Consider the following 10,457-nt stretch of genomic DNA (forward strand, 5'->3'; position numbering starts at 1 on the left):
GATTATAGATGAAGCAGATCATTTTTACCGACTAAAAGACGTTGTTTATATTATTGAAAACTCAATAAAAAGGTTACTACAGTCATTTCTACTTGATTTAGAAGATTTCATGTTATATTAGAAATGACAATGTTATTGTTAACTAGAAATAGATTTTGAATGGTGTTGATAGTGTTTATTAGTATTGATTTGGAGTAGAATAATAGTGATAATAGTAATTAGATTTAGATAAAAATATATTAGGATATGTGGTCGACATTGGATTGGGATAAAGTTTATAATAGATTAGGATAAGTGGTAAACATTAATATATTTAGGATAAGGTTTGAAAGGCATTAATGCATTTAATTTAAAAAACTAAAGTTTATTTGTTAACTATTATTTTTATTTTCATTATATTTTTATTTATATGTTTTTTGGTTTAGATTTCTAATTAGTCGAATTATATATTTACCAAGCAGCCTCTTTACATTCTAACTAGCGAAGAGATGAAAGAATACTACAAAAAAATGCTACTTACTATCAATTTTACTGGTGGATTTGGTAAGAAAAATTATAGTCAGATTTACTGGCAGATTTTTCAATGGTTGCAACACTAAATTCGTCATCCATGAAATGTTACTATCGGATTTATATTTTCGACCCTAAATCCGACAATAACGAGTAGTATGAAAAAGAATTAATGGGAGTGCATTTTATTGTTGGATTTACTTGCGAAAAAATCCAATGATAAGACAATTAAATAAAACGTGCCGTTTTGGTCATGACCTAATCGTTACTATTGAACTTTTTTACTGGTAAATTCGACGATAAAATTCACTCTAAATTTGAATTTGCGAATCCTTTCCCTCATTTCTGCAACATCACCAACCTCCCTTCTCTCCCCTCCTTCTTTCTCTCTCGCCTTAGCCCCACCATTTGCCATTGGGTCGCTGTGATCGACCTCTTCCTACGACTCTAGCCAACGTCGTTGTCGAGGAGCGTCCACCGGGAGCTATTTTTTACACTGGGTCGCCATATTATCTGAAGGATTACGAGTGTTCATAACACGCAGCGGAAGAAAAGAAAGTAATCCTAAAGATCTATTTTGTGCTTAAACTTTATTCCAATAAACAATATATATTTTAGATCAGATTTAAATACCTGTGTACGCTAGTAAAAATCTTTTTCTCCTTCGATAGTACGAAGGCACTATGCGTATCCACACCGAGACCAATCTTTGCTGTCAACTCCTTGACCAATGGATATCTGATCTAAATTGAGAAATTTCTTGCAACTCTTTGCACGCCATAAAATTCTTCTCCAAGAACTAGGCTCACATACGTTTATGTTTGTAGATGTAAAAGAATAAAACTCTTGTTATTCTCTTCTCTGTCACATTCCTCTACTCTTGGCATACATATATATAGTATGAGATTTGTTATTGATTTTAAATTTGATTCTCAATTCAAATTTAAATCATATCTTGTTATTTTAAACTTGAATCTTTCAAATTTATGAATCATATCATAACTCAATTTGAAACAGAATCAGTTAGAATCTCATTCAAATTTAGAAATAGAATAACTAATTATTCTCAAATCTCATTTAATATTCTCAATTATCATACTATTATTATATTTTTGGTGCTAGCAAAAATATAATAATATTCCATCTGAATTAATATAATTATTTATTTGATCAAATCAAAATAATAATTAAATAATTCTATAGCACCTTGGCCAAGGTTTTATTCATCTCAGTCATTATAATCATAGAGCTCAAACTCTTTACCGAGAGTTGATGGATTCCTTATTGACTAATCATTAATTCTACAAGTATTTAAATCATACCCAATATCCATTCAACTAGCACCCTAGGGTATTAGGTGTCCGGAATCAAAGTATAATAAATACATTGTTAATTACTATGATAGTCGCAGGTCAAAGGAAACTCTATTACCATGTTCATCTTGAGAATATTCTATTGACAAATATGCGGTAATTATAACCATTAGGAATTCTCAGAGTGAGTCAGTTCAATGGTCATATCTCTATATGCACCATCTATATATATAATTTAATAAATGAGATCTATTAATCTTCATCCAATGAAGACCATCATATATATATTGATCTTTTCGGATTATTAATGTCCTTTTTAATAATTCTATGACCAAGAACAATTTAGATTAAATTATAAAAGATTTATCTCTCAATATTGTGATTACTATCACAATGATAAATCTCTAAATTTAATCAAGGACATTATTATATTAACATTTTAATATAATAACGATAACAAATTATTTGACACGTGATTGATTAGATTGTGGTCATACTACTTATTCCCAACATTATCTCCTCTGTGAGTTGTTGTCGCCGTCGCCGCTTTCCTCTATCAATTGTGACACGTCCCTTCCTCCTTCATCTAGGAATTCCCTTAGCTTCCTTCGTCCATTTTTGTACATTGTTGCCAAAATTTTCTAAACCCTAACACTACACTCATCTCCTTTATCCCTAGTGACCACCACCATTACCACCACTCCGAAAAAGTCTTTCACACCTCCACTGTCTTCAGATAAGTGAATAATTTTTTTGTTTATTTTTATTTTTCAGATTTATGTTATTTTTTTATTTACGTAATTTTCATAGTTTTAATTTACAATAAATAAATTTTTATTGCAAAATTGTGATATAGTTTAAATTTAGTGTAATTAGTTTTGTAATCTTGTAAGTTATTAAACGTTATTGTAATTTTTATTTCTAATTAAGACACATAGATCATGGTTATAAAATTCAATTCTCATTTATAAATTATTTATTGTGAAATTGTGACATATGGTTAATCACTTTGTTTAGAGTAACTAAGATTTAAAGATTTGGATTAAGTTAGATAGTTAATTTTGTTAATCTTACATTAATTAGGTTAGCTAGGTTAACCATGGATATTTAATTTCTCTTTGTGAATGTAATAATTTGGTAATTAGCAGCATACACAAAAATCCACTAGTAACTCATTACTGGTGAGCTTATTATTGTTTAAAGTTATTCGTCGGCAAATTTGACAATAATGTTTTTACCATTAAATTTTTTTAGTATTTTCACTGACAAATACAACGGAGACATTTTGACCGTCAAATTTTTTTGGAGATTCCACCTCTAGATTCATTTATTTTTTATGAGTTTTTTTAGTGGCACAAATCACATGATAATCGATTTGTTTGCGATCGCAAGATATCTTAGTTTTCAAGTATGTGTGAGGTTCATTATACCTTCTAACCTCTTAAGTATCCTTTCTCGGACAAAGTGTGATCCGAATTAACTAATTGCAACATTTTATAATTCCTTTCACTTTCCATGGTACTTGATGTTATTTGACTCAAACACTTTCTGTACTCAACTCCACGGCAAATTCTATGACTTTTCATACTAAACACAACTTTCTCTTTACTCTTGAAAGATTACTCAATTTAAAACTATGTTGAATCATTTGTATCATGCGAGCCCTAACCCTTAAATATAATGCATATTCAAAGTTTGGTTATTGCACCATTGCCTCCAAATTTAGGGTGGAAAAGTGCGACGGTATTACTGTGTTCTGGAACTTGCTGGAACTTGTTATATGGTTGGTTTGCTCCTTATATCATCGTCACTATCCCCACTTATCATGAAAAGCTCTTTATCCAAATCATCCTCCCGCATGACCTCTTTAATTGGATCTGATATAATCCTCTGCCTTCTACAGAAGTAGGAATTGTATGAGGAGAACTTGTCGTTACAATCGCAAGTTTGCCGAAAGAACGATTATCTGCTATATCACAAGCACCTCATTGTCACTCGTAAAAGATGAAAATGACACAAATGCTAGATCCAGTACAACTATAGACATCGAACTCAAAGCTTCCCTAAACCAACTAATTGCAAATTTAAAGCTGATCTCCCAAAACTAGCGATAACATCCTCAAACTTCGCATGTAACTCAATGGTTCTCACATTTGAAAAAAATTTCGACAATAAAACAGAACTTGTAAATCTTCATTGCATCCTATCACAAACTAATCATACTTTAGAAAAGTATATACCACAAAAATTAAAATCTATAATTTTTCCACCCTCTTGATTCCATACGTTCCAAATTTCTGTAATATACTGGCTTACAGATAACTGAAACTACATAATTGACATATAAAAACACTCACTAGATCTTTGTCAGTAAAATTTATTCCCTCTCATTTGTTTTTCTTAATATTCACTTTGTGGTGTACAAAAGCTAAGAAATTTTTATCATTAGACATTGTATTTGGTCACTCTACAACACACTGATATTCAAACGGGATTTTACACCACCCTCTCTTCATAATTCACTACACCCTAAAACGAACTATCCTTTTCTTCGTAATTTGCTAGAGTGAGGAGAATTATGTTGTAGAAAAGGTTATTTGTTGTATTTTCTCATGTATTACGTTCAACACAAAAGTCTTCATTGAATCATCCAACGTATTAAGTAATAATGTTCTATGCTAATACATTTTAACCTAGTGCGAACTATGTTAAAATGCCTAATCTGGGGGCAGCGTTTGTTTATATGCATGAGACATTGAGACATGGATATAGAGACAATATTCTATTTGATAGATAAGACATGGATAGATATATTGTATCTAGAGATAGAGAGATATTCATAAGAGATATAACTTATTTTTTATTATTATTTTTGTAATTTTTATATATAAATCACATACACTTTTCTTTTGTCTATTTGGAGATTAACATTTTTTCCTATTTTCTTATGAAAACTTAATCTAATGTCCGTTATTAAAATAAATAAAATATTTATTATTTTAGTTACATTTTTTATTTTATTCCCTATTATTCTACATATTGAAATAATAGCAATTTTTTAAAAACATCTAATAATAATAAATTTTTATGTATTTTGTAATTACTTATTTTATATCATTTTTAAATAATTTTGATGTGATGCTAACTGTTAATATTCTATAAATTCCTTTTTCATTAAAAAAAAGATACATTGATATTAAACAACAAATTTTATATTTGCATACAAATAAGATAATGTAACTTTCGCAAATTAAGGTAGTGTTTGAAAGAGAGACATAGATTGAGAGATTGAGAGACTGAGATGGAGAGATATAGACTAAGAAATAGAGGCAAAAATATAAAGTTCTAATTGAAATAAGTCTCACTATAATGTTTGGTATAAAGTGGGAGACAAAAATTGAAATAAGAATAAAGTTCTAATTTAATTTGTACAAAGAGTAAAGTTGGAATTAATTAATTAAAATGAGAGTATTTTAGGTATAAATATTATTAAAGTTTTAGTTCATGTTCTTAAAAATTTCAGTCTTTGATGTCTTTATTTTTAGAGTACTAAAATACTGAAATTTTGGGGATAGAGACTGAAATTTCAATACCAATTTCTGGGTCAACAAACATGATACCGAATTCTAATTTTACAGTCTCTATCTCAGTACCTCAAAACAAACGCTATTGAACGGTATCAGATCTAAATCTGATCCACAGGTTCAGAGAGAAAGAAAGAGTCGAGAGAGAAGAAGAGGGATCTGGAATTGTATTGAATCAAGCCAATATGTACAGTGCAGTTGAGATGAATATATATATATATAATAGCTAAGCATAACCAATAACTATTGATTAGCTGTAACAGACTTACAACCACTTCTCTAACTAGTGTAGCCTACATGCTCATCTATATTAGCTACTGTGGACTCACATACACTATCACGCCCCCTCAAACACAAGGTTGGTGAGACAACAACCTTGAGTTTGTCACGACAATCAAGAAACAACGAGGAAAGAGCAGCCTTGGTTAAAACATCAGCCAGTTGAGCAGAGCTTGGATTATGGTTCACCCAAATGGTGCCCTTGTCTACATAATCCCGGACAAAATGGAGATCCAACTCAAAATGCTTGGATTTAGAGTGAAGATTGGGTTAGCCGCCAGTAACACAACACCTTGGTTGTCACAAAAGAGTTGAGGAGTAGAAGGAAGGGGAAATTGCAGCTCAGTTAGTAGGTTCCTGACCCAAGCCACATCAGCCACAGCTACTGCCATGGACCTGTATTCTGCCTTAGTGCTAGAATGTGCCACAATAGTTTACTTCTTGGAGGACCATGAGACTCGATTGGGGCCAAGGAAGACACAAGTGGTGGACTTGCGATTATCAGGGTCACTGCCCCAATCCGAGTCACAGTAAGCCAGAATGGGGAGGTGCCTTCCTTTCTTCAAGTGCAAGCCATGATGCAAGGTGCCACTCAGGTATCGAAGAATGTATTTTACCACCTTCCAGTGGTCCTCAGATGGGGACTGCATAAATTGGCAAACTCAATTGATAAGGTAAGCAATTTTAGGCCTGGTCATTGTCAAATACTGTAAGCTGCCAACTATACTTCTATATAGAAAAGGATAAGCATTTATTTGCTTACCTATGGAACTATGAAATCCTCTATCGCCCGAGAACCGTGGGTTTGCACCCTTCTAGTCCTGCTTTCTTCAGGATGTCTTGAATGTATTTGGTTTGTAGAAGAGAGAGACTTCCATCCGCTGTCTTGACAACCTGCATGCCAAGGAAGTAGTGCAAGTCCCCAAGATCCTTGAGAGCAAAGTTGAGATTTAGCTGCTGAATGACTTGATTAATTGCAGGGCCAAAGTCACCAGTGAAGATGATGTCATCAACATAAACAAGTGCATAGAGCCTGGATTGAGGGGTGATTCATGTAAAGAGTAAGGATCTGATTTTGTGGGGGTGAATCCCAGACGCTTAAAAGAACCCAAAAATTTCACATACCAGGCCCGAGCGGCCTGTTTCAGGCCATAGAGCGCTTTAGTCAACTTGCAGACCAGGGTTCCATCTCCTTGTTCATAGCCCTTTGATTGAGACATATATACATCCTCCAATAAGTCACCATGCAAAAAGGTATTGTTGACATCCAGTTGCTTGATAGGCCAGGAGTTTGCAAGAGTAAGGGACAACATTATGCAAATCGAAGTAGGTTTTACCACTGGATTGAATGTTTCCTTATAATCTAGCCCCGGTCTCTGATGGAAGCCCATGGCAAACAGCCTGGCTTTGTATTTGCCAATGGTTCCATTAGCATTATATTTGATTCAAAACACCCACTTGCTACCAATGGGCTCCCTATTTGGTGGCAATTTCACTAAATTCCAGGTGCGATTCTGTATGAGGGTAGAGTACTCAGCATCCATGGCAGCTCGCCACTTAGAATCAGAAAGGGCCTGTTTGATTGAGGTAGGTTCAAGTTGAGCATGGAGAGCCCGTGACTTAGAAATCCCCAACTTTCCTATGGTAATCATTGGATGACAGTTCTGAGTTACAGAGGTGATAGATAAAGGTAGGACAACTTCAGGGGACTGAAGTGGAATGGGGACGGCCTAGGCAGCAGGCGCATCTAGGAGTGTAGTTGTTGGAGGTTCAGCTCCACACAGGGAGGCATTTGAGGAAGAGAGTGTCTGGGGAGGTGAGGATGCAGTAGGAGGCTAATTAGAAGTATTGGTTGATAGGTTTGGAGAAAGGGAGAGGTTGGGTGTTATGGTAGAAGGCTGTTGTTATGCAGAGGTGGAGCAAAGGAGCGGAGATGGGAAATGGTGGGAATTGAAGGATTGTCATTAGAGGAGTTGGTGCTCTTACATGCAGGTTGAAAGGGGGGGGGGAATTGAATATTTGAAGGGAAAATGAGCTTCATTAAAGATCACATTTCTAGTGATCACAACCTTCTCGGAAGATAGTAGGCATTTGTATCCCTTGTGCCAATTTCCATAGCCAAGGAACACTGCCGGTTCAAATCGAAATTGAAGCTTGTTATGATTATACGGCCTCAAGTGAGGGTAGCACAGACAGCCAATGACTCTCAAGGCAGGATAGGGAGGCTTCTTGCCAAACAGCACCTCCATTGGTGATTGATTTTGCAGTGTGGGTGTTGGTAGGGCATTAATCAGGTAGACAGCAGTTTGGAAGGCTTCACCCCAAAACTTTGTTGGAGTCCCATCTAAACCACGTGGCGGTGCTTCCGTTCAGCATTGCCATTCTATTGAGGAGTATGCGGGTAGGAGAACCTGTGAATCACTCCACAAGACTGCAAGAACTTAGACAAGTTAATATATTCAGGTGCATTATCACTTTGAAGCATTTTAAGTTTAGTATCTAATTGCAATTCTACCATTTGCTGAAAATGATTAAACACAAATTTGAGTTGAGATCTAGCTATTAATAGGTAAATCCATGTGTATTTAGAGAAAGCATAAATGAAGTTTACAAAGTATACATTTCTATTAGAGTCAGGAGAGGGAGCTGGTCCCCAAATATCCAAATAGACTAGTTGTAATGGGGTAGTGTACACTGTTTTGGAATCAAGAAAGGGTAATTGACGTGATTTTCCTAAACAATAGGAAGAACAAACAGATTTAGGAAGTGAAATTGACTTGTTATAATTTTGTAAACCTGTAGAGAGAACTTTATTTGAGGGGTGGCCTAAACGAGCATGCCACAACAAGGAACCATTAGCTAGTTCACTATTTGTGAGGAATTTAGGTGCTGCTTCAGCACTGCTTTGAGTGTTTTTAATGTTGAAATTGAGAAATCGGTAAAGACATTTATCAACAACTCCCTTGAGAACAACTTCTCTAGTTTCCTGTGATTTGACACAACAGCTGTCATGATAAAATTCAAAGTAAACATGGTTATCACAACAAAATTTATAGACACTCATGAGGTTCTTGGTGATATTTGGAACATGTAAAAGTTTTTGTAATAATAGTTTTTTGCAACTCAAATCAGTTTTAATGAATGCATTTCCAACAAGATTGATATACAAACATGTACCATCCCCAATTATGACTCGCTCATGACCTACATAATCTGCTTGATCAATCAAATTTCTTGCATCATACGTCATGTGATGAGTGGCTCCGGATTCAGGATACCAGTCTTAATCTTGAAGTGGTGTTGAATTCGGTAAAAAATCGCTTAGGTTGGCTATATTCTTTTGAGAGGCAGATTTGGCATTGTCTGCCCCATTATATCTATACCAGCAGTGGACTGCAGTGTGGCCGGGTTTGCTACAAAGCTGGCACTAAGTTCCTGAGGACTGGCCTCTACTTCCTTTATATCCTTTTCCTTGTCTTGCATCAAAATTTCTGGACTTACAATACTGTCCTCTATTTCCTTCATAGCTTCTGAATTCAGCATAGTTTCGGTCATAACTTCTGTTTTCATCATAGCCTCGACCAAAATTCCCTCTCATTGTTCTGCCACCATACCTGCCTCTTGAACCTCTGAATACACCTCTGAATTGTCCTATAGCGTTTCCTCTGCTATTGTGATAGGCCAAATTTGCTTGTATAAATTGCTCAGGCTTCTTATATCTTTCTAACATGCTTTTATGTGAGAGTAACACTGCTTCTGGCTCAGGAACTGTGATTCTTCCAGGTCTTGTTACAATTGATGTGATTAAGGGCACAAATTCTTCAGTTAAGCCGTGCAAAATAGCATTTGTATAATCATCATCTTTTACCCGTTCACCAACCGAGATTAATGCATCAACTATGCTTTTTATCTCCAGCAAATACTCGCTCACCGAACCAGAGATCTTGATCGAGCTGAGTCTGTTCTTGAACTGCATCACTTTTGCCTTAATGTGAGAAGAGAAATAAGCTTCTAATCACTTCCAAAACTTTATGCGTGAAAACACACCCAACCATTCTTGTCTTTTCTACAGCGTATATTTAGGATTGATGGATTCAGAATTAGCAAGATACATCGTTCGAATGTTTTTACTGGTGAGATGGTCAAAGAGCTCGTTTCCTTCAATTGTTGATTCGGCATGATCTTTCCATTGCAAGAAGTTGTTGTCATCAAGTTTCATTAAAATTCGTACTTCTATGAAGGTGTTTGATTGTGCAGCAGAAGCCATGATTTTCAAATCGCAACTCTAATATCATGAACAGTATCAAATCTGAATCTGATCTACAGATTCAGAAAGAAAGAGAGAGTTGAAAAAAAGAAGAGGGATCTGAAATTGTATTAAATCAAGCCAATAGCTACTTAAAAAAAAATTGAGTACGACAAAAATTTAGATAATTTCATTTAATTGATGTTTCTTTAAGTATATAATTATTCATATATTTTTAATTAATAGATTAATATTTTAGAAAAAGTAATTTAATTTCATAACACTCTTCAAATCATGTAGTTTGATTATATTAATATTTAAATAGTAAAATAATCTTTTCAATTGTTTAGATTCAGAATCAAATAAATTTCAAGCGAATAATTCTACTAAAAAAATGTATGAATTTCAAATACAAATAAATAGAATTCTATCAAATTTCAAAGTCAACTCATTCTCTTTTTCTTTTTCAAAAGAAAAAGAAAAGGTTATTAGTTGTTCCATATCCAACAATATTTTCATGCTAAC

The sequence above is a fragment of the Arachis duranensis genome, chromosome 9 (genome assembly GCF_000817695.3).
Source record: "Arachis duranensis cultivar V14167 chromosome 9, aradu.V14167.gnm2.J7QH, whole genome shotgun sequence".
Taxonomy (NCBI): Eukaryota; Viridiplantae; Streptophyta; class Magnoliopsida; order Fabales; family Fabaceae; genus Arachis; species Arachis duranensis.